Source organism: Mauremys mutica, chromosome 1 (genome assembly GCF_020497125.1).
Source record: "Mauremys mutica isolate MM-2020 ecotype Southern chromosome 1, ASM2049712v1, whole genome shotgun sequence".
Taxonomy (NCBI): Eukaryota; Metazoa; Chordata; order Testudines; family Geoemydidae; genus Mauremys; species Mauremys mutica.
In genome coordinates this window covers 20,622,979-20,649,056 of record NC_059072.1, presented here as the reverse complement: position 1 = coordinate 20,649,056, position 26,078 = coordinate 20,622,979, and the positions used below count along the sequence as shown (strand labels likewise).

The following is a 26,078-nucleotide window of genomic DNA, read 5'->3' as shown; positions in this document are numbered from 1 at the left end:
TACCACTGAATAAAATCTACTGATGGCCTATACAATCGAAGTAGTTTGCTACATCGATTGCTGTAGCCAATCCCAGGACAGAAACTGTTCCCCACATCACACTGCTACCAAGCCCACCACCAATCCTTTCCAACTTGTGCTCCACTCTATTGCGGCAGACATTTAATTTTCTAGGTGCCTTCTCCATTTTCTGCTGAGATTTTTGCCCTTTGGCTTCATTTCTGGCTCATGAAGTGAAAGTCTGGACTGGACATTAGGGACTTGGTCCTACTCCTGCCTCTGCCACTGACCTCTGTGGTGTTGGGCAAGTCACTTCAACTCTGTCTCTTGCTGCTTCTGCCATCCTTTCTATGTATTTAGATGAATATTCAGCAAAGTGTTTAGGCACAAGTATAAATCCAATTGAAATCTCTGGGGAAATAAGTAAGTACTAAAAGGTATGCAGCTTTGATGCACTGTAATCTTAGATTGTAAGATCTTCAAGGGAGCGAATAGCTATTATAAGTTTGTACATTGTTTAATGCAGTGGTTCTCAACCTATTTACCTCTGTGGGCTGCATATGCAGATCTCTGTGTTATGTGGGCTGCAACATATGATATATATATACACACTACCTGTATGGCCCTGGGAATGTCACATGGGCCGCAGCTGTGTGCTGATTGGGCCGCAAGTGGCCCACAGGTTGAGAACTAATGGTGTAGTGCAACAGAGACCCAACCTTGTTTAGAGAGGCTAGGTGTAATATAAACTGATAAAAATAACTAAGTACCAGTGTTTGTCTGAATGGACCACATGATGGCCTGCCCTGCAGAGCTGCCAACAACACAGTTTTAAGATTTGTGCTAAGCTGCTATCATCTGATGGGGGTCACAGCAAATTTTACAAATTTCAATTAAGTATTGTCACAAATCAAAGCACCAGAGTAAGACATGGGGGTAGGGCAGCAAGGAGCAATTAACAGTTGCATCCTAATTTTGAGTGTCCTGTTAACCTAGTTAGTTAATGCTTTCTATGCTTTCTATTAGCTCTTCAACCTACATCCAACGATTTGTCCCCATTAATCTTTACTAACACTACTACCTTTTTTATTTTGTACAAAAAATAGCAACTAATTTTTTTCCAAAGTGCGTGTGTACATGTATGTATGTATGTATATTTGGTAGGGAATGTACATTTATTTTCATTGTTAAAATACTGCAGTGGCCATTAAAAAGTCATCAGACCCATCATTAACATGCAGCATAAGAAGTAAGTTTAGAAAATTAACTGCAGTATCTGAGACAGCACTGTGTGGTAACTGTCATTAGAGCTTAATTGCAAGCAGTATAAGCCACTAAAATTCTGAAATTACAAATCCAAACATGTATAACAGACTTCAGTTGGTCCTCTGTGGAACTGGAACTTGGACAGAGCTGCATTCCATGCATTTGAAATCAGTTCACATCGACATGTTAAATAATCTCTACCACATTTCACACGTAAATATAACAGAATTGAATAAGTTACACTACGTAGGTTGAACAACAATAGTATCAATATACAGTGATAGCCAATAGAACCATGGTCTCCTCTGTCAACACCATACGGGAAAATGCCAGATTTTTAAAGTTTTGAAATGTTATACTGCTCTCAAATGGAATACCACTTGTTATCTAATACCACATATGTCAGTAGACAGTGATGAAAATAACTCTATTCAGTATCAAATGTAAAGCTTGTATCTCTAAAGTGAAATATTATAAAAAGATCAAAGATTAAGAAGAAGTTCCAATAGGAGATTTACGCATTTTAAAAAAGCCAGTCATGGCATAATAAAGTACTGGAAAGTCAAAAAGCTTTTAAAAGGAGCCCCAATGGCATATTATATCCAAGTCTATGCTTACTATATAGTCGTGATTTCTGTGCTTTGCTGAACTATTACATTCCTTAAGTGTATAAAACTTTAGGCACTGCTACCTAAATCTTGGCTCAGTGTATGTCATTTCCCTTCCATAATATATTGCTTTAGCACAACTACTGATATATCTGAAGAATCCTTCAAATGAGTGGTTGCAAAATATGTTTCCATTTAGGTAGTTCATGGGAAAACCTCTGAATTCCATTGTATGGTCACAGACTCCTAGAAATCAGGAAAGGGGGAAAAATGCCATTATGTCATCTTGGCTATCTTCCTGACAATAAAAATTGTTCCCTACAGTATATTCACAAGTATTGTGTCCCTCTTTTAACTAATAGATGTTACACTGCTCAATAATCAATCATCCGCAGTTGATAGGTGAATATATCGCTCAATTTCAAAATGCCAAAATTATGTAACTAAATGTCAAGTCATAAATATTAAACACGTAGCAGCCAGTCCCAAAATTTATCTGTTTAAAATTGCTATAATCTGCCAGAGAATGTGTTTTCTGCATTGTAATTATTTTTTAAAAAATTCACCGCTCCATTGCCAAGGAGTTTAATAGAAAACACCTGCTAGTTTTCAAAGACTAATATTCTATGGTAATGTGTTTGCCCGCTAATGCCTTCATTTTATTCAAGATCATCTACAGAAAATAGAGGTTCATAGGGGTTCAGGTGCTTCTGTATACGACATTAAAACACCTCTAACTTCTACTTTTGAAGTCAAGTCAAGAAAAGACTGCAAGGAACCTCAGAGGGGCTGATCAAAAGTAAGTGACTGGAGAACACAAATAGATGAAAATCATAGACTCAGACTTTAAGGTCAGAAGGGACCATCACAATCATCTAGTCTGACCTCCTGCACAATGCAGGCCACAGAATCTCACCCACCCAGTCCTGTAACAAACCCCTAACCTATGTCTGAGTTACTGAAGTCCTCAAATCATGGTTTAAAGACCTCAAGGTGCAGAGAATCCTCCAGCAAGTGACTTGTGCCCCATGGGAAGGCGAAAAAACCTCCAGAGCCTCTGCCAATCTTCCCTGGAGGAAAATTCCTTCCCGACCTCAAATATGGCAATCAGTTAAACCCTGAGCACATGGGCAAAACTCACCAGCCAGCACCCAGGAAAGAATTCTCTGTAGTGTAACTCAGATCCCACCTCATCTAACATCCCATCACAGACCATTAGGCATATTTACCTGCTAATAATCAAAGATCAATTAATTGTCAAAATTAGGCTATTCCATCATACCATCCCCTCCATAAACTTATCAAGCTTAGTCTTGAAGCCAGATATGTCTTTTGCCCCCACTACTACCCTTGGAAGGCTGTTCCAGAACTTCACTCCTCTAATGGTTAGAAACCTTTGTCTAATTTCAAGTCCAAACTTCCTAATGTCCAGTTCATATCCATTTGTTCTCGTGTCCACATTAGTACTAAGCTTAAATAATTTTTCTCCCTCCCTGATATTTATCCCTCTGATATATTTATAAAGAGCAATCATATCTCCCCTCAGACTTCTTTTGGTTAGGCTAAACAAGCCAAGCTCTTTGAGTCTCCTTTCATAAGACAGGCTTTCCATTCCTCGGATCATTCTAGTAGCCCTTCTCTGTATCTGTTCCAGTTTGAATTCATACTTCTTAAACATGGGAGACCAGAACTGCACACAATATTCCAGATGAGGTCTCACCAGTGCTTTGTATAACGGTATTAACACCTCCTTATCTCTACAGGAAATACCTCGCCTGATGCATCCCAAGGCCACATTAGCTTTTTTTAATGGCCATATCACATTGGCGGCTCATAGTCATCCTGTGATCGACCAATACTCTGAGGTCCTTCTCCTCCTCTGTTATTTCCAACTGATGTGTCCCCAATTTATAATCAAAATTCTTGTTATTACTCCCTAAATGCATGACCTTGCACTTTTCACTATTAAATTTCATCCTATTACTAAAAAAGGTAATAATTGGAGATATACCAATCTCCTAGAACTGGAAGGGACTTTGAAAGGTCATTGAGTTCAGCCCCCTACCTTCACTAGCAGGACCAATTTTTGCCCCAGATTCCTAAGTGGCCCCTTCAAGGATTGAACTCACAACCCTGGGTTTAGCAGGCCAATAGCTCAAACCACTGAACTATCCCTCCCCCCATTTTACTATTTACTTTACTATTACTCCAGTTTACAAGGACATCCAGATCTTCCTGTATGATATCCCGGTCCTTCTGTGTTAGCAATACCTCCCAGCTTTGTGTCATCCACAAACTTTATTAGCACATTCCCACCTTTTGTGCCAAGGTCAGTAATAAAAAGATTAAATAAGATTGGTCCCAAAACCGATCCCTGAGGAACTTCACTAGTAACCTCCTTCCAGACTGACAGTTCACCTTTCAGTATGACCCGTTGTAGTCTCCCCTTTAACCAGTTCCTTATCCACCTTTCAATTTTCATATTGATCCCCATCTTTTCCAATTTAACTAATAATTCCCCATGTGGAACTGTATCAAATGCCTTACTGAAATCGAGGTAAATTAGATCCACTGCATTTCCTTTGTCTAAAAAATCTGTTACCTTTTTCAAAGAAGGAGATCACGTTGGCTTGGCATGATCTACCTTTTGTAAAACCATGTTGTATTTTGTCCCAATTACCGTTGACCTCAATGTCCTTAATTACTTTCTCCTTCACGTTTTTTCCCAAGACCTTGCATACTACAGATGTCAAACTAACAGACCTATAGTTACTCCTATCAAATTTTTTTCCTTTCTTAAAAATAGGAACTATGTTAGCAATTCTCCAGTCATACGGTACAACCCCTGCATTTACTGAGTCATTAAAAATTCTTGCTAATGGGCTTGCAATTTCATGTGCCAGTTCCTTTAATATTCTTGGATGACGATTATCTGGGCCCCCCGATTTAGTACCATTAAGCTGTTCGAGTTTGGCTTCTTCCTCGGATGTGGTAATATCTACCTCCATATCCTCATTCCCATTTATCATCCTACCATTATCCTTAAGCTCCTTACTAAAGACTGAGGCAAAGTATTTGTTTAGATATTGGGCCATGCCTAGATTATCTTTAACCTCCACTCCATCCTCAGTGTTTAGCGGTCCCACTTCTTTCTTTGTTTTCTTCTTATTTATATGGCTATAGAACCTTTTACTATTGGTTTTAATTCTCTTTGCAAGGTCCAACTCTACATGGCTTTTGGCCTTTCTCACTTTATCCCTACATGTTCTGACCTCAATAAGGTAGCTTTCCTTGCTAATCCCTCCCATTTTCCACTCCTTGTAGGCTGTCTGCTTTTTCTTAATCACCTCTCTGAGATGCTTGCTCATCCAGCTTGGTCTACAACTCCTGCCTATGATTTTTTTCCCCTTTCTTGGGATGCAGGCTTCTGATAGTTTCTGCAACTTTGACTTGAAGAAATTCCAGGCCTCCTCTGCCTTTAAATCCACAAGTTCTTCAGTCCAATCCACTTACCCAACTAATTTCCTTAATTCTTTAAAGTTAGCCCTTTTGAAATAAAAAACCCTAGTCCCAGACAGGGGCGGCTCCAGGCACCAGCGCAGCAAGCGCGTGTCTGGGGTGGCAAGCCACAGGGGGCAGCCTGCTGGTCCCCGTGAGGGCGAAAGTCAGGCTGCCTTCAGCGGCATGCCTGCGGGAGGTCTGCCAGTCCTGCAGCTTCAGCGGCAATTTGGCGGCGGGACCAGCAGACCTCCCGCAGGCGCACCGCTGAATCCGCATTACCGGCGGACCTCCCACAGGCGCGCTGCCAAAAGCTGCCTGACTGCCATGCTTGGGGCCGCCTCTGGTCCCAGATCTATTTTTGTTTATCCTTCCATCTAGTTTGAACTGAATTAGCTCATGATCACTGGAACCGAGGTTGTCCCCTACAAACATTTCTTCTATGAGGTCCTCACTACTCACCAAAAACAAATCTAAAATGGCATTCCCTCTTGTTGGTTCTTCAACTACTTGGTAAAGGAATCCATCAGCTATCGCATCCAGGAAAATCTAAGCCCTATTATTATTACTAGCACTTGTCCTCCAGTCTATATCTGGGAAGTTAAAGTCTCCCATGATCACATAATTCCCATTAGTGTTTACTTCATTAAAAACATTATCCATATCCAAATCAGATCCCGGCAGTCTGTAGCACACCCCAAGCATTATCTCAGGGGAGGCTCTAGTAGCTTTCTTTCCTAATGTGATTTTTGCCCAGACAGACTCTGTCTTATCCATTCCATCACTTCTTATTTCTTTACAGTCTACCTCATCATTGATATACAATGCTACTCCACCACCTTTGCATTTATTTCTGTCTTTCCTAAACAGCACATACCCTTCAATACCTGTACTCCAGTCATGACTACTATTCCACCATGTTTCTGTTATCCCTATAATATCCGGTTTCACTTCCTGCACCAGTAGCTCTAGTTCCTCCATTTTATTACCTAGGCTCCTCGCATTAGTGTACAGACATCTTAATTTTTGCCATTTGGCTTCACTGTCATTCTTTACCTGATTTGGCACAGACATTCTACCACCAGTATCACCTATTAGACTGGTATGTACGCTACCCTTCCTCCTTATGTCCATTCTCCTACCCACGGCTGTATCCTTTCTTACTTTGTTTTCTTCCCTCTCAATGTTAATTTCCAGCGTGGAGATTACCTGGACATCTCCCCCAAATTCCTAGTTTAAAGCTCTCTTAATCAGTTGTGCCAGCCTCCATCCTAGAAGTCTATTTCCCTCCTTACTCAGGTGCTTACTCACTGCTTCCCAGTGGCCATACATCCCAAAGCCCTCCTTATAGCACCACTGCCTGAGCCATCTGTTGATCGCCATAATCTTGTCACACCTTTGTTGCCCTTCTCTAGGAACAGGCAGAATCCCACTGAAGATCACCTAAGCCTCAATTTCCTTAAGCGTCTTCCCCAGCCTGGTATAGTCTCCCTTGATACGTTCCAGCGAGAATCTAGCTGTATCATTTGTACCCACATGAAAGACAGTCAGCGGATTCTTTCCCGCTCCTGTTAGGATCTTTTTCAGCCTCAGGTCCACATCCCGTATCCTGGCAGACAGCACACCCTTCTGTTCTCCGGATCAGCTCTAGTTACAGGCCTGTCTATTCTTCTCAGTAAGGAGTCCTCAATCAAATAGACTTGCCTTTTCCTGGTGATGGTGCGATTCTCCGGTCTATCATATGTTCCCTCTGGCTGAAGGTCCTCTCAATTTCTATTGTCCCTTGAAATCCTCCGCAACCCATCCCGTATCCTCCTGGGGCTCATATTTGGTGGTGTTGTCTCCACTGACTCTTCCCCTCTTCCATAGATAACAAGATAATACAGCATAGAAGGAATACATACTGCTGGGTTCTAAAATAATTTTAGGCACTCAGGAAAGGGACCTCAGTGTCACTGTAGACCAATGAACCCCCTCTCATCCATGTGCAGAATGAATCAATTAAAACAAAAGTTAGCGTGTAGAAAAAATGGTGTAGAAAATGGTACAATGAAATTTGCAAAAAGGCTCAGAACCTGCACGGATATGAAAACATTTAAGTTGGACTGGATGGAATGGAAGAAAGTAAAATAAAATATGGGGATATAAATCCTTATGTATCAGGCACACACCCTCTACTAATTACAGGGATTAGGAAGAATCATCTCCCTTGTCCAGGTGATTCCATACTTGCCCACTGCAGAATTTCTCAACCTTCCTCTGAAGCATCTGGGATTGGCCACTGTCGGAGAAGGAATATGGGACTAGATTCACCACTGGGCTGAGGCAGTATTTTAATTTCTATATTCTTCTGTTTTTCTCCAAACTCTCTCCTATTATGCCTGCTGTGACCGGGGTCACAGGGGAGCCAGCTGACGTCACTCAATTAGGGTGAACTGCAAAGAATGAGGCAGGCAATCCTCAAAGCTGGTGGATATTCCAATACTTAGATTTACCAAGCCAACACAAAACAGCTTCTGTTAGACCTCACTGGTTACTCAGAAAACAACAACACAGATCCCTTAAAGTAACCCAGCCGCAGGCCTTCGCCTAGGCACCCAAGTCAGGTATGATGAGGATTTCTGAAAATCTTATTTCATCATATTAAAAAGGTTCTACCAATCCCAGAGGACTGGACACATTACCTCCCAGTTAATGAATATTCCAGATCTTACCCAAATACCTGCTTACAGCCAATTCTTATTAACTAAACTAAAATCTGTTAAAAAAAGGAAAGAGTGAGTATGGTTAGAAGTTTAATATACATATAGACATGAGTTCAATTCTTGAGGCTCAGATTCATAGCAGAAACAGTGAGCTTTCTAGTTGCAAAGAGCTCTTTTAGAATTTAGTCCATAGGTTATATTCCAATGTCCAATATCAAATTCAGGGTGTTCCAGCTTAACTGGGATCTCAGTCTTGTGACTCAAACTTCCCCTGATGAAGCTTAAGCAGATCGGACCCAAGGTTCTTATATATAGTGTTCTAGCAGCCACTTGACCACAAAGTCCTTGGTTAACAATAGGCTTTTGATGTAACCTTCTGCTTTCTAAGCACCATCAGTAACTAGTTACACAAATTAACATAGGGCAATTTACCCATTAGGCAGTCTATCACAAACTTCAAAGAGACATATAGATAATGACATTATTTCACCCAAGATTCATTTAAAAGAGACCCAAGGGACAGTCAAAGAAACAAGAAAACTAGAGTACAACCATCAAACATCATTTTTTTGAATTAATGGTTGACTGTCTAGTGCTGTCTCCCAGGGAGTAAGATAACATGCTACAGCAGACAGCTTTGAGCGGCTGGCATGTTAATTTCATTGCAATTACATTACAAAGATACATTTTTTGGTTGTGGTGCAAAAAGTAGAGGCAGCTAGTTATTAAGTGCTATTAGATCCAGGCCCCCACCAATAATGACCATAGTACTGTTATGAGCTGGGTGAAATCTTGTTATGTGATTGAGACTGACAGGTATAACGGATGCTTCAATTAACATAACTAAGCATAAGTCCCACCTAAGTCAAATGGAGTGTGTGAACCCACCTAGGAACTTTTGCTGAGTATTGTTTTGGGTATACGTATGTGTTTGGGGGAGAATAGGGGGTGGAGGCAGAACTTAGAAACTGAGAGGAGACAAGAAAGACAGGGTTTGGGGTGAGGGAGAGAGAGAAAGAGAGAGAAGGAGCAACCGAAAACATGGTTGCTGATGCTGGAAGAAAGTTGGAGAGTGGTTTTTGGGTCAGGAGTGTAGAGTGAAAAGAGTACTCTTGGTGCAGTAAAGTGATGGGCCCCCTAAACTCCAAGGTAAGATATTCAGAAATTTACAGGAGATTCTCCTCACATTACAGGAGCAAGCCCTAACAGTTCTTTAACCTCACTTTTGAGATGCTGGACACTATGAATTCCCATTGTCTGATAAAAATTGAAGTCGCTTTGCCAGATCTGTCCCAATACTTTCAGATAACTGATTTACACTATATTGGAGATGTGCTCTTGTAACCTATGCACCTTCTGGGTGTGGTGCTCTGTCCCATCTAGTGGCACCGAGACCACTTAGAGAGAGAGAGAAAACGAGTCTGCTCTACAGCCTTAGCTAACAGCCAGGTGGCTTTTAGCTCATGCATGAGGCCCCAGGTTCGATCCCGCCCACCGACAACCAGGGTCTGTCAGCGTTACACTCTGATACCACAAAAATCAATAAATAAAACCCCCGATGATATCGTCTGTGTTACTGAAACATGCTAGCTGAGAAGTTTTATATTTGTTTTCCTGTTTAGTTCCCTATTTTGTCCCTATTGGTCTCATTTGTATTAAACTGACAAGGTCTTTTCTTTGCATTTTATCAGCCACAGCATTGTCCATCTCAAACACTCCATAGATGCAGCAGAATATGATGCCTCCAGACTTTTTTCCCCACAGTCTTTTTAGCCCATTCTAAAAATAAATCTTTTAACAATTTTAAATGGAGAACCTCCCCTCATGTCCCTAGCATGAGATTATAATCACAAAGTATGAATATAAAATTGATATAATATCACTTCCCTACCTCACAAAGTGTTGTGAACTATAATTCATTAATGCATGTAAAGAACAAATCCTCATCCTAAAGCCCAATGTTAAAGTCAGTCTTTACCAAGAGTTACAGCACAATGGTATCTGAGACATTGAAATTATTTTCTACTGTCATGTCATGGAATAAATTGGTGAATATGACATTTTAATAGTAGGGTGACCAGACAGCAAATGTGAAAAATCAGGACAGGGGTGGGGGGCATAATAGAAGCCTATATAAGAAAAAGATCAAAAAATCGGGACTGTTCCTATAAAATCAGGACATCTGGCCACCCTATTTTAATTAGGGACCACTTAAGCACATTTTATTAATTTGATCTGCAGAGCTATAGAATCCCCACAATTCCAATTAAGTCAATGGAAGCCACAAGTGGCTAAAACATCTGAAAATGAGGCCCCATACACTTCAAAAAGTGCAATATATAAAACTTCAGCTATGTGAACATCTTCTTTTGGAAGATAAGTTTAGCTTATATATTGCCTTCCAACTATATATCTCCAAGCACCACATAGGTATCAATCTCACAATAGTGAGATTATTATCCCAAATTTACAGATGGGAAAACAGACATAGGAGCATGTAGAAAGTTGTCAATGTCACTCCGAAGTCTGTGGTAGAACCCAGATCTCTGAGTTTCGATTCCAATGCCATAACCACCTACACTGGAATTTCCTCTAAGTAAACTTGGTTGCATATACTGCAGAAGTTGAAGGCAACTTCAACAAAACTACTAGTTTGATCCAACAAAACTACTAGTTTGATCCAACAAAACTACAACCATTCACCTTCTCAAAGACGTCACAAAACACATTCTGCACTGCTACTGCAAGGTCTATACCCCTTGCTGGCAGTCAGAGAGAGAAGCGCTCTTCAAATAGTATGACAGAGCAATGATCCAGACACAGAAAAAAAAAACTAGAGTCACTGAATAAGTCCCACCTAAGAGATGGAACTAGACAGTGGACAGTCTTGAGTTCACTCATTCCAGTCATAAAGCCTGGCACTACATAAGCTTGGAGCTGCTGACCTAGTAAAATGCCACTAACCAAAAGTGATGGCCAGTGCTGCTGTCTCATACCTTCGCCATAATTTGAAGATGAAAATTGAAAAGTTGGCTAGATAGAAGGTTCAGAAAGAGCTCTTTTTAAATGTCCCACAAAGCCCTGCCACCTCACCGCTATCATTCCCATATATTAAAGAAGAACTAAACAAGTCCATCATGGCCATTAGACATGGCAAGGACCCATTTACCCCAAATTCCTTAAGGATTTGGGACCAAACAGACAAGCATGGTTCACAGACCGATTCCCTGCCTTACATTCAAGGGAAAGATTCCAAAAAGCTGGTTTAAGGCTGTAGACATTACCCTACTCAAACATGGGAAACCAACAAATGATGCCACCGGCCATGACCCAATAGTACTCCTGTCCACAATTTGCAAGTTAATGGAGAGGGTCTTACTGGTCCCTCTCATCCCATCCTGCCAAAGGAACAGGCTGGTTTCAGATCAGGATGGAGTTGCTACAACCGGGATCTTGCCATTACTAGTCACACTGAGGCTGGCTTCCAGTGGAATCTAAAAACTGGAACAGTGTTGATAGATTTATCCACCACCTACAGCATGCTATGGTGATATGGGCATCTGGGATCATCAAATTCCGTAGCACTATGCAATTCCTGGCAACAATATTGAGTAACTGTAGAGACCATTTCCTTTTGAATGGGCAGATCAGCAAAGCACGCATCCTCAAGGACTTGTGCTAGCGCTTTCACTATTTAACGCTTACATTAGTGACTTACCTGATACATAAGTTCATGTACGTTCATTTGTGCTGACATCACTCGAGGTACCAGGCAAAGACCTCACCACTATCAATGACAACCTCTCCACCTCAACCTCCAGATAATGGCAGAATACTTTCAATACTAGAAGCTCTGCTATAATGCCTTAAAACCCTTGGTAATAGTATTTCAAGTAAACAACAAAGCCACAAAGAAACCACCCAGTGTCATCTTCTGTAGGCAACAGGTCCAAAATAAGGCCTATCTGAAGTACTTGGGTGTAACCTTGAACAAAAACTTAACTTTTAAGGCTCATCTGGGAAACACATGAAAAGATACAAGCAAAAACTAGCCCCATCGGAAAACTTGCAGGCACAACATGGGGTGCCGATGCACATATGTTTCAAACACCAAGGCTAGTACTGGTATATTCAATGCTGAATATTGTGCACCAGTCTGAGCGGGAAGCTCACTTACCAAATATCTGGATGTTCAGCTTAATGCTGTCATGAGAATCATAACTGGAACATTAAAATTAACATCCCTTCAATGGTTGCCCACTCTCGTACATATACCTGGACCCAAAATTGAGAGAGAGAGAGAGAGAGAGAGAGAGACAGACAGACAGACAGACAGAGAGAGACATATTGCTAGTGAGTACAATCAAACCATGGCCAACCTGAATTTACCAATTTATGAGGACATCCAGAACCTTCCAAAGACACTCCTGAAATCTCACAAGCCTTTCTGAGATCAGGCTAAAGCTCTTAAAACATCCTCATTCAATCTTGAGGCATACAGAAAAGAATTCTGTGATAATACTAATGTTCCAAACACACACTTGCCTACCCATCCCACAAAAGAATATCCAGGCTTTACCCTACCCTGAAACAATGGTCTACATTGAACCATTTCAGAATATCACATGGCAGATGCTGTCATCTCTTATGTCCCTAGAAGATGTGAGACAATGCACAATATGACTGGACACCAGTTGCCAACTATGGACCACTTATTAAATCAATGCCTGCTTTCATCCTTTGCTGATGGCATCTCAGACTTACATCAAGCCACTTCCAAAGCTACTCACTGGATCATAAATCTGGACTTGATCATTTAAACACTGCAAATCACCTCTCTTGTTATTCAAAAGAAGACAACCACACAATCACTCTTCCTTTCACAATAATATACTGCAACAGGAAAACAAAGTGTTGATGAGGAACGTAAGAGCATTTTGGCTTTGCCTGATTGTTTCCTTGGTCCTAACTTTCTAATGAGACTTGAGGTGCCACAACAGAGGATTTGGCAGGGGAGCCGCAAGACCTTTGCAGGTGGTCATGACCAGGAGAGGGGTATATTGACTCATAGGTTAAATTAAGTGAGTGGGAAAGGCTGGTGATTGCCTATTATGGTATTACATATCCAATATCTCAGTTATTCAAGGAAGAGGTGGTACACATCTCTGACCGGGGATTAGATATGATTCTGGTTGCTATTAGCAAAGGACTCAATCTGGGAATCAAACAGGAGTGGCGGGAGGCAGCCAAGCAAATTACGGGTGCCTCCTAGTGGCAGATGCCAAGTACAGGGGGGTCTGGTTCCCTGACATATGAGAATTTAGAAACAGATCATAAGAAAGCAACCCCTAAATAAGGTAGGAAATGAGATTGGGGTTCCCAATGATTGATACAGCAAGGAGAAAACCCCCTTTTCCTATTCTCAGGAGCAGAGCTGGGGTCTCAGGAGCAGAGCTGGGACCAGGTTAACAGAGTGGGAGGAGGATGGCAGCCCTCCACCAGGTAGAACAGATTACTCTAGGAAGGATGGCCTTCACTGGACAAAGCCACTGCTAGATAGTTCCCAGATGTGTTACTTAATAAAGTTGCAGGCTAGCATAGTTAAACCATAATTCTGATGTCTTCTCTTCCTTCCTGCGATGACTGGAACAAACTTTTTGGTTTTGCTTGACTATTTCTTTGGTCCAAACCTTAATGGACTTTACGCTTCTGAATGTGTCTGGACTGTTCTCCTGTTGATTATTATTTGAAACAGCTGGATGCTACAATGAACAGGTAGAGAATTAGCCCATCTGCTACTTATTAATGACCATAAATCAGATGGTACAAGAGCAATTATGTTTCCTAAGTCTTTTGCTGCTTTTCGGCTCTAAGTACATTAAATGCTGTATGAAATAATAAAGCCCCCAAAAAGAAAAGCCCAACTTGGCACGGGTTCACAGGGATACAGAGATTGACAGCATGACAAATTCAGTGAGAAAAGGAATTGATGTATTATCAAATTTTGAGATGTGAAAGATGTGAAAATATTCTACAAGAGACTAAAATAGCTGCAAAGAAACTAGGGAAAAATATGGGAAGCTCTATTTATAAGGTGTTAGTGTTAACAACTACACATGGTTTGAGAAGATGGCAAAAAACTAAAGCTTGCCAAAATAAAAGCTTAAGCACAATAATTCATTCAAGTTTTTATCATCAGTTACTTACAGGGAGCAATACAGGGGTCAAATTCCTTCAGATATTTAAACCATTAGGGAGCATATTACATACCAAAAAATAATTGAAGCCTCTAACATCTGTGAAATTCCTCTGATCCCTTCTGTTTTCCTGAATGCAATTGTGGTTTTACTAACAGTACACTAGAAATTATGGTAAAAGAAGATAATACATATTGAAAATGGGGAATTGACAGCCTTTGAATGTGACCTCACATGATGTAAGATCTATAATGGAGTTACCCTGGTGTAACACTGGGTTAAGTAAGGTGAGAATCAGGCCTTTAGTCTGTAACATGGAGTTCAGGGGAGTTTACACTTAGGATTTTTCCCTGACCTATGTTGCATTGGCACCACAGGTCTAGAAAGCTGGTCAATTTTGAAAGTTCAGCACCTGCAAGGTTGGGGCCAGGTTTTAAACCTCAGGATAAAATTTTAATTATTTTTTTTAAATCACAAAAGGTAAAAATCCTCAATGCTCCACCCAAGCACAAGCAATGTGCACTGCCAAGAGACAAGATGGATATTAGGAGGAAGGTCTCTCTTGTCTTCATCAACTAGTTCACAGTAATGTGCATGCCTCAGAATATTCTTTATGGGGGGTGGGCTGGTTTAGAGGGAAGGCAATGGGTAAAAAGCCTTTCTCCATTGCTGGTTCAAATCCAGCCCACATTTGTAGAGCTGAAAAGACACTGCCAACTATTTCAGTATTTCTCAAACAGGGATCACCACCTGTGCAGGGAAAGTCCCTGGTGGGTCAGGCCAGTGTGTTTACCTGCCCCGTCTGCAGGTCCAGCCGATCGTGGCTCCCACTGGCCGCAGTTCACTGCTCCAGGCCAATGGAGGCTGCTGGAAGTGGCATGGGCCAAGGGATGTGTTGGCTGCCGCTTTCAGCGGCTCCCATTGGCCTGCAGTGGCGAACCATGGCCAGTGGGAGCCGCGATCGGCTGGACCTGCAGATGGGGCAGGTAAACACACCGTCCTGGCCCGCCAGGGGCTTTCCCTGAACAAGCAGCGACCCCAGTTTGAGAAACACTGAACTAGTAGCTCTTTGGGAACTGTGTGAAATGTGTATAGTGTTCTCAGTCTCAGTGCATAGTTACCTCACCCGTGAAAAAATCACAACTGACAGTAGTTTGGAGAGTGCAGAAAAGCCAAGGAATAAATAGGAAGGTATGCTGAAGTATTTGCTCATTCCTTGTGGTGTTCTCTACAAGGTAGGAGCCAAGGCATACTAGCAGGGCAGTACGTGGAGTGGAAATTACCATTGTACCTGTTCAATTTACAGTGTGCTTAATCTAGCATTCTTCATAAGTATTGAAAGTCCATGCAACTGTTATTTTTTATGGAAGAATAGTCCTTGTAAAACACCGTTTGAGAAAGCCATGAAGGAGAAGAGCAAACTGATTGTTAATGGGAGAAAAAAAATCTCTATGCCACATCCTCGGAACAATGCTCAAGTTATATTTACAGTAAATAGGATGTATAACATTTGCAACATTATACAAAGAGATTTGACACAAAGAGCAAACCCCGGATAGCAATGTTGCACTACTTTCCTTACTTATATTAAAAGATATTGTATAGATTTTACAACTATACAATATACTGTTTAAAAGAAGAGGTTATCATCAAAGCCTTCTTCTGACAGTGAAAAGTCTCTTCTTTGACTTCTGGTCCCAAAGCATAATCTCACTATTCAGAGAAGTAAATTGGCAACCAAAAGCAATTAGAACTAAGAGCAAGAAGGTTTAAAGTGGGTATGTAATTATCAAAAACCTCAATCCACCTCATTTATTAATATAAATGAAACTAGACAAGTGGAAAAGAGAAGATTTCTACTTTTAGCTGATTATCGCTGGCTAATGCAATAAAAGCACAATAAAGATAAGTTCCTGGCATAGGCATATTTTCATTCAGTTATACTTCATTTATTGAACTAAAAGAAAAAGTGCGAAACCTAAATACAACCTCTTTCCATAGGATACACAATATGTAACAATTTATAGACCATCTCTGAAAACAGAAAGCTCTGTAACAAGAGAACCATAGAAAAGAACACATTTTTCAGTCTAATATCCTAAATACCCCCCACTAAAGAATAGAAATGATACTAAGCCACAAAGTTTAGATCCAGATCTGTAGCTGAACTTTTCCAGGATTCCCAGGTGGCCAGGTCCAACGACTTCAAGCCCACTTCTAGTAGTGACTCATCTGATCTGATCTGAAGTACTGGCAGTTATGAGTACCACACTTATCACTCAGTCCAGTGATATTGTGAGCAAGAGACACCCTTGAATCCCAGTGAAATCTACAAAAGGAGTACGTGGAAAATAAGTTTTAGAAAAATTCTCTCCCTTGCCTGGTTGAAAAATACTCCAGTTCTGTTTCCTATGTTGTTTTACTACTTTATAGTTTGTTCAGTGCTCGATTGAGTGGTGGGCATGCTGTTGAAAATGTTCTTTGACTAACTGCAGAAATTCTGCTTTTTGTTTTGCAGAGTTAATACTGTTTTATCTGCTTCTCAGCTCACCTTCAAGTGACTGAGAATCCACCTCAACCTGGGGTAAGTTGTTCCAATTGTTAATTATCCCCATTGTTAAAAATTTGCACCTTATTTCTTGTCTGAATATGTCTAGATTCATCTTCCAACCACTGGAATCATTATGGCCTTTCCTACTAGATTAAAGAGCTGTCTATAATCAGAAATCTCTTCCCCAAGAAGGTACTTGTAAACCTTGACAAAACTAAATACATGGAACTTTCTAAGTCTCTCAATAAAAGGCATGTTTTCCAGATGTCAAATTATTATGGTTTTTCTGAATCCTTTCCAATATTTCAATATCTTTTTTTGAACTATGGACACCAGAATAAGTGTATTATAAATAAATTAATAATTGGCACTTGAGTAGCATCTTCCATCTGAGAAACACAAAGTGTTTTACAGGCTTTAATTAAGCCCACAAAACCTCCCTGAGATAGTTAGCATAATTATCTTCATTTTAAAGAATGGGAAACTGAGGCACAGAAAAGTTGCCCAATGTCACACAGAAAGCCTGTGGCTGAGCCAGGAATAGAATCTAGGTCTCCTCTTTATCAAGTGCCCACTGAGCAGCATCTGTCTCCGTAGAATGTGTTAATGAAACATCCTACAGTCAAACATACAGCTTTGTAGGTTCAATTTGGATAAGCGCATGACAGTTGAAACACTTATCTGAACCCTATCCAAACTCTACAGATCTCTTTTGCCTGCAAAATTTGGCATAATCTCACAAGGCTTCCTTGCAAGAGTTCTGGGGTTTTGTATTTTTAGTTGGGCCAGAGAGCAGAATCTCTTAAGGCATTAAAACTCCTCTGTATTTCCATATGCAGGACAATGCCAAAAGGGAGAGAAATGTTATGGTCAAGTAAAAGGAGAGGGACAAAAAAGTACTCCCCATTACGTAAAAAAGTATACCCATTACTTGAAAATAAACATTCATCACGCCGATAGATTTTTTTTTCCAGAGAAAAATAATTCCCATCTTAAGGTCAAATGTTCTCATTTATATTTCAGTGACACTGAGTCTGTATCTACATGGCCAACCACAATGAGTCTCACAGTCCAAGTCAACAGAGCTTCAGAGCCCAAGGATCCAGCGCAAGCTACAGCTTCAAAGCACTGTATACACTGCTGATTTTAGAGCACTAATGCAAACCCTGCTAGCCCATCTGGACTAGGCATGGGAGGCTTGCTGCTGTGGGCTGTGTAGATGTACCCCTTGAGGCCCCACCTGAGATTGTGCTGGTGGCAGACCCCAAGCACTTGAACCCAGGTCTGTGGAGCACCTGGGAGTCATCACATGCCAATCCTCCACCCACTAGCTCACAGACAACACCAGGGGCTGGGGTCCATGAAGCCCCTTGGGGCATAAGCCCTTCCCCTATACCCCAAGGATTCTGATTCGGCCACAGCTCCTATTTAAGCCGGAGGAAGAAACAGGAAGTTGTCTGTACAACTGGGCTTCACCCTTTCATGGACTGCTTGCCTGGTTTTACCTGTTCCTGCCTTCTGGTATCCTGACTCTTAGTAACTGCCTCCTGGTTTCTGCCCTCTGGTTTCTCTCTCTATTCTGATCTCCTGGTATTCCAACCCACCTTGATTCCTGGTAATTGGCTCCTGGGTCCCAGCGCCTCAGCCTGTGCCTGATGCTAACCCTTCGGCTGTATCGCCCATGCCCTGGCCCTGACAGTTGGACACTGTCCAAACAGAAATAAGAGACAGCCCGCGCCTTGAAAAGCAAACAAGCAAGACAAAGGGTAGGAGGGCACACAAGGGAACAACAGATGAAATTACTTGTTCAAGGTCACACAGTGGGTCAAGGTCAGAGCTGGGGATAGAACCAAGATCTCCTGAGTCCCATTCCATTGTCTTATGCTAAATGTTATGAATTCTTATTAACTCTGAGGAATTAGATGAGATAAGAATCAAATCATTTAGATAAGAATCAAATCAAATTCTATAAGGCTAAATTCTCAATGCCTGCATACAGCAAGTATCACTCCACTAAAGTCAGTGAAGCTACTCCAGATCTATACTGATTTAAATGAGAGCAGAATTTGGGTCTTATTCTGTTTTGTTCTATTAATGTCTCAGAGGGTTGTAATTGGGAATATAGCTTTCCATCTCTACATCACCATCAGGTAGCCAATTGGTTGCCTATGCAAAAAAATCAGCTGGTGTCTCGATCTAGTTGCTAGCTGATGTGTGTAAAGGACTATCACAATTTACACTAACTGGCAGTATGGTTAATGGAAGTCTCAGCAGGCAGATAAAATGATTGAGTGGACATGGATTCTGAGCTACCCTGTCATTCTTAATGGTGACCTCTCCAGAAGAGAAGTGGTCTCTCTGAATCCCTACAGTTGCTCTCTTTTAAGCACTAAGCAAAATATAGGTCTTTATAAGGAAGCTGCAATACCACTAGATGCAGCTGAAATGTCATGAGAATAGCTGATCTGTTTTAGACTTCCACCATCTGGAGTCAGCACTGAAAGTAGTATACAAGATGTAATACTTCTAACCCTTATCTCCAATTCACATCTCAAATCTGATTTCTAACTCCCGATTCAAGTCTTGAAACTGAATCGTTGCCTAAACTTGATCCAGATGGGAACAGCACCTCCTCACCATAGCTGTAATTATATATTATTAATAACTAGGTACATTAAATTAAATTATCCTTATTCTCTTAGTGGTGATTAAATCCTCACTGATTTCCTAAGTATAGATTGTAGGTAAGAAATATTTAATTCACAAATTTGTCATCATTGACCAATAAAATCTATTCACAATTCAAAATCATGTCTCTCCTCTGCCTGTCTTAATTATTGGGATCATTTTGCATTTAGAGCACTAGAAGAGAATACATCTCAGTCTTTTTGCCAGTCCAGTTAAACCTGAAATTTTCCCCATTATACAGTGTCAGCTTTGGTTAAAGATAATGAAAGAACAGATACAAATAAATAGTCACTTGCGACTGTAGGGCATAGTAATACATTTCTCAGGCAACCCCAGAAAATTTGACGGAAATTTCAATTAGATATTATTAACACTATAATATGTATTGCCAGGAGTAATGATAAACACGTTGACTAGATTTTTACAGCTTGAAGGACAAACTCCTTGCTTGGTAAACCAACATGGTCTCAAATAAACAATGATGCTACTTGATGTGAAGATATGCTAAATTTGACCATTTCTACATATCAATAAAGCTGAGGAGGAGTGTATTTTTATCGAATCTGACAGATATAATAGTGTCAAGTAGTTCCATGCAGAAAAACAAATCATCATCATAATGCTTACAGGGACGACTGCATTAATGTTCAAGGAAGTTTGACTCAGCGTGGTAATAGCTTGCTGAGCTCTAGGGAACTGAAATGGATTCTTATGGCTATCTAAAATATAAAGCGCCATCACCTGTACAACCTAGAAGATTATAAAAAAGGTTTAAATTAATAGGTACAGCTGTGAAAACCAAATGATATATAAGAAAAATCATATTTGTATATCTTTACATATGTATTAATGTACTTCCAAGAGGTTCTCATTATCTAATAGCAATCTAATTGGACAAGACAGACAAAGGATGTGAGAAAAAATGTTATTACCCCCACTGTAAAGATGAGAAACTGAGGCAGAGAAATGAAGTGATTTAGGCTCAAAGTCACACAAAAAGTCTGGCAGAGCCACAAATTGTAACCAGATCGCCTGGTTCAGCCCATTACAATGAGCACAATACTCTCCTGCCCTTTTAATAATGGGCCCAGAAAGACTCACTGATAGAGAAATACATGGAATTTGAGGAACTTTGTATTATCATTTAGTGCATGGTTTCTAACATGGTTTACATTAACAATATCATGTATTTCATATTGTGCTGTTATGAACCCATTCAGGATGTAATACAAGCAAAAAAAAAAAACCTTATTGCCTTTAATACATCTGTTAGGCAAGGAAGCTAAATGAAATGTACTGAAATAGCCCCTGCTATGTTCTTCAATTAACACAATCAGTTTCTCTACTCCTTCACCATCTTGCGTTGTTTTTGTCTATGTTTTTATTGCTTCATTTATGCTAGATAGTGGAACAGAATGTGCTACAAATGTTCAAAGGACTTTTATAGATGAAATAAATGGAGGTTTGCCAATCGCCAATTCAATAGACAACTGTGATTGCAAAGTATCAGGTAATTTCACTTTTCTTGATCTGGGACAGAGTAAGCAGCAAAGAAACATCTTCATACACTTATCAATTCAACGACCTGTCTGAGCAAATTCTCTTTGATTCACAAACAGAACACTGGCTTTTTTGCTATACACAGTTTGACACTGTAGATGGGACTCATTTCACAATCTATATTTTCTGCAACCAGCAAATGAAAATGCATATTTCCACCACTAATGAATCATTTTCATGATAGGCTAGACAGGCAAAAAAAGACACCCAACCCCCGCCCTTATTTTAGAGCCACTGAATGAGATCAATGTAATCTCAAAAGTAAAGTTTGCTGAGATTACTAAAGCTAAAAATTTAGTCAGTTGTAGACTTTTATGTATTAACAGGAGTGTCATATTTAAGACAGGAAGGTAACTGTTCTTCTCTACTCAGCCCTGGTGAGGCCTCTGTTGTGTCCAGTTTTGGGCAGCATACATTAAGACAGCTGTGAGCAAATTGAAGGGAGTCCAGTGGAGAGCAACAAAAAAAATGTATAAGACATGAGCTATGAGGAAAGGTTGAAAGATCTAGAAATGTTTAATCTAGAGAAGAGAAGGCTGAGGGGAGACATAACAGACTTTGAATATGTAAAAGGTTGTTCTGTACATCCACAGAAGGTAGAACAAGTAGTAATTGGCTTAGTTTGCATCAAGGGAGATTTAGGTTAGATATCAAGAAAAACTTTCTAACTATAAGAATAGTTAAGCACTGAAACAGGTTACCTAGGGAGGTTGTGGAATCCCTGTTTCTGGAGGTTTTTAAGAACAGATTCTACAGAGACCTATCAGGGATAGTCTAGGTATACTTTGCATAGTGAGATGGATTAGATAACAGCTTGAGGTCATTTTGAACTACATTTCTACGATTCCATGTATTTCATTAAACACATTCAGAAAAGAAGTGTTCTAGAATTTTCTGAATTTATTTTCATTTCTTCTCTAAATGATTTTTTTTGCCATCTAATAAATGTCCAGTTGATTGTGCATTTAAAGAAAAATGAGAGCTTGAGAGAATTTTGAGTTAATATGGTCTTCAAAACTCTTCACTCTGCTTCAGCTGCATATTCATGTGCCTTATTTTGTCCTTAACAAAAACTGGTTATTAAAGGGGTGCTGGAACAATTTGTATAGCAGAGATGGTGAGAGCCACTGAACCTAACTATAAACCCTGTATATGATGGAAATCACTTCAAGTCAGAGGTCAGCACTCCTCGTTCCAGCACCTGTGGTCTACTGTGAAGGTCTTATTTAAAGTTGTCACATTAAAATGGATATTTGCCTCTTGACTGGGAAGATGAACTAAATGCCAAAGTCACCTAACAGCATCTTCATGTAACCTGATTTGCTTTAAGTTAGGAGAAAGGTATCAGAAAAAAGTGTTAGATTTACAAGAATCACAGAATATCAGGGTTGGAAGGGACCTCAGGAGGTCATCTAGTCCAACCCCCTGCTCAAAGCAGGATTAATCCCCAACTAAGTCATCCCAGACAGGGCTTTCTCAAGCCTGACCTTAAAAACTTCTAGGAAAAGAGATTCCACCACCTCCCTAAGTAACCTATTCCAGTGCTTCACCACCCTCTTCGTGAAAAAGTTTTTCCTAATAGTCAACCTAAACCTCCCCCACTTCAACTTGAGACCATTACTGCTTGTTCTGTCATCTGGTACCACTGAGAACAGTCTAGATCCATCCTCTTTGGAACCCCCTTTCAAGTAGTTGAAAGCAGCTATTAAATCCCCCCTCATTCTTCTTCTTGCAGACTAAACAATCCCAGTTCCCTCAGCCTTTCCTCACAAGTCTTGTGCTCCATCCCCCTAATCATTTTTGTTGCCCTCCGCTGGACCCTTTCCAATTTCTCCACATCCTTCTTGTAGTGCGGGGCCCAAAACTGGAGACAGTACTCCAGATGAGTCCTCGCCAATGCCGAATAGAGGGGAATAATCACATCCCTTAATCTGCAGGCAATGCCCCTACTTATACATTCCAAAATGCCATTAGTCTTCTTGGCCACAAGGGCACACTGTTGACTCATATCCAGGATGGCTAAGAAACTGCAATATTTCACTAAGCCCTGCTACTGTAAACTGCAGAAATTATCTGATCTTGAAAGATGATGCTTCTTACTTAGGAACCTCATTAATTGTGAAATCTTTGAATAAGATCTCAACCAGTTCTGTATTCACAATTTATTGTTCTGTGTGGCCCTCACCTCAAGCAGCATAGAGGTGAACTTGGATTTTGTTTTACGTTCATGATCTTGCATCACCAAAGATAATACCTTCCTCTCAGCTTCCCACCCAGCCTTTACCTATAAGTGTTCAAGTTGGCTTGGACTAAGTTACAGCCAAAAAAACTGAAGGATTCATAGTTGTATTTGACAGGATAAAATGTATAAATGATATAAACCATCCTGTTATAAGCCAACCATAGTAAGAAACTTCCTCTATGGAGACACAGGCCTAAACAGGGACTGGGAATGGTTGGGTCATTACACTAATTGAATCTATTTCCCTATGTTAAGTTCTCCTCACACCTTCTATGGGTCATCTTAATTATCACTTCAAAAGTTTTTTTTCTCCTGCTGATGATAGCTCATCTCAATTGATTAGACTCTTCCTGTTGGTATGCATACTTCCACCTTTTCATGTTCTCTGTATGTATAAATATCTCCTGTCTGTGTGTTCCACTCTATGCATCCGAAGAAGTGAGCTGTAGCTCATGAAAGCTCATGCTGAAATAAATTTGTTAGTCTCTACGGTGCCACAAATACACAAATACTCCTGTTCTTATTAATTGTCTGTGATGAGTAATGAAACACTTTCCTTGGAAGCATCTGGCACTGATCACTGTTGGAGGTGGGATACCAAACCACATGGACAACTGGTTAGAGGAGACAATTCCTGTGTTTCTCCTCATATATCTGGGTTTGCTCCTGTGACAGAATTGGAGTTGCTATGTAATAATTTACGAATACTGTATGTTTGCCTGTTTTATTGGGATGTTTACTGTATGTCCGTATTTTTATGTTAACAGAAGACCTTAAGGTAAAGCAAGCAGAAAGCAAAAGAATGGCTCAAGATAAGCTACCCCTCAGGAAACAATTGAGAATTGTTATGGGACAATGCCCGGACTATTAGCTTTGAAGATTTTTACCTCCTTCCCAGCCAACCTGCAAAACTAGTTCTGTCCAGAAGGTCCAAAACCTGGGAACAGAGAAGAAAAAAGTAACTCTGGCCGTTTAAAACAGGCTTTTCTCTCAAGAGATGGAGGTAATTCTTCAGTGGAGCTGTTTGGGGGAATATAGACTGAGACATGCACTTACCGGGGTGTCTGAAGAAGTTAGGCCTGCCTAGGTCAACATTAGGGATAATAAGCTTTTAGGTCAGAGACACATACTTGTAAACTGCTTGTTGTCTTAAACCCCCTTCTCTCTCTCTCTCTTATGCTTCATTCCTGCTGCAAAACAAGCAATATTTTGGTCTTAAGAAAGATGTTTTGACACCGAGTGCTACTGGTCACAGACTCCAAAGAGAAGAACTGCAGGTGCCAAACCCCATTCGGACCAGCCAAGTAATCATAGTTGATACACTGTGTACTTGAGCCCTGGCCCAGTCTATAAGTATGTGTACAGTTGGAGCTGGGGTGTGTGTGATTCTAGCATGAGGAAACATACCTGCACAATCTCTAATTGAGCTAGCTTGCTAAAAATAGAGTGTAGAGAAAGCAGCACAAGCCACCCCAAGCATGTGTCTATAGTCTTGGATGCAGCCTGTCACACTATTTTTTATATTCATACATTCTATTTTTAACATGCTACCTTGTTTAGAGCTAGTGTAAGTATGTCTCCTCGAACTGGGAATTACACCCCAGCTCCACCCGTAGACATACTGTAAGAGTTAGAGAATTGTGGAATTCTACTGCAGGAAAAGTAAAAACATGAGGTCTGACACCTGAGGGGGTGCACTCAGACAGACCAGGACCAGAGGTGCTGCTAGCTCTGTAACCATAACAGCTTCTTTCCACAAAAGGGAAAAAAAAAGATTCCAACTTATTTACCCAACCTTGCAACACTTGTCTGTCTTATGCTATCAAAGTTTTTTACAGTGCTTTTTTTCCCTTTTGGTCCTTATGCATCTGCAAATAGATTCTTACTTCACATTCTTGACCCTGACCCAAAGGCATTACAGAAGTATTCACTAGTTGTGGATCTAAGACAGTGGTGGGAAACCTGCGGCCCATGGGCCGCATGCAGCCCATCGGGATAGTCCGCTGGCAGGCCGCGAGACAGTTTGTTTACATTGGCACGGCCGTCCACAGCTCCCAGTGACTGCAGTTCACCGTTCCTGGACAATGGGAGCTGTAGGAAGCGGCACGGGCCACAGGGACATGCTGGTTGCCGCTTCCCACAGCTCCCATTGGCTGGGAACGGTGAACCGCAGCCCATGGGAGCTTTGGACAACTGTGTCAACGTAAACAAACTGTCTCGCAGCCTCACCAGTGGATTACTCTGACGGGATGCATGCGGCCCACGGGCCGCAGGTTGCCACCACTGTTCTAAGAGACGATTTCGCCATTCAATTTCTTTGGAACAAACTTCTTTCCCATTTACCTTGTTGACTCTTCCCATTCCTCATAGATAACTACCCTAAGCATGCTCATAACCTCCAATTAGGATCAATGGCTACTAATCCTATTAACTATCCTCTTGGTTCTTTGCACCTTCAACTATCACTGAAGCCAATGGGAGGTAACAGTTTTCAACACTTTGCAGGAACATTAAAAAAAAAAAAAGGGAAGAACAAACAAACAGCCATCACCTCTCCAACAAAATGCCTTGCAATCTGGGTGACCTCCTGAACTTTAACAGTTCTGGGGCTGCCTCCAATTTTGTGTCCTCAGCACAGTATTCATTAGCACTGCACGTTCCTGCTGCCAACCTTCCAAATCATTTCTCAAAAGTCTAAATTCTTCTCCTTGCCAATAATATTGGCAGATACATTAAAAATTTAACATTTTCTAATAATAAATG

At 40.7% G+C, this 26,078-nt stretch overlaps 1 protein-coding gene and 1 long non-coding RNA gene across 5 annotated transcripts in view; one reads left to right on the top strand and one right to left on the bottom strand.

Annotated features, from left to right (window-relative positions):
- The window catches only part of PCLO (piccolo presynaptic cytomatrix protein), a 541,568-nt gene that overhangs the window by 460,170 nt on the left and 55,320 nt on the right, over positions 1 to 26,078 (bottom strand). The window lies entirely within an intron of this gene.
- Positions 1,432 to 25,215, top strand: LOC123377505. Of its 2 annotated transcripts, none has more exons than XR_006582235.1 (5): positions 1,432 to 1,512; positions 2,543 to 2,673; positions 16,793 to 16,858; positions 20,916 to 21,023; positions 24,083 to 25,215. It is a non-coding gene; the product is annotated as an uncharacterized LOC123377505 (long non-coding RNA). The 2 variants fall into 2 exon arrangements; XR_006582236.1 differs by having other exon boundaries at positions 1,435 to 1,479.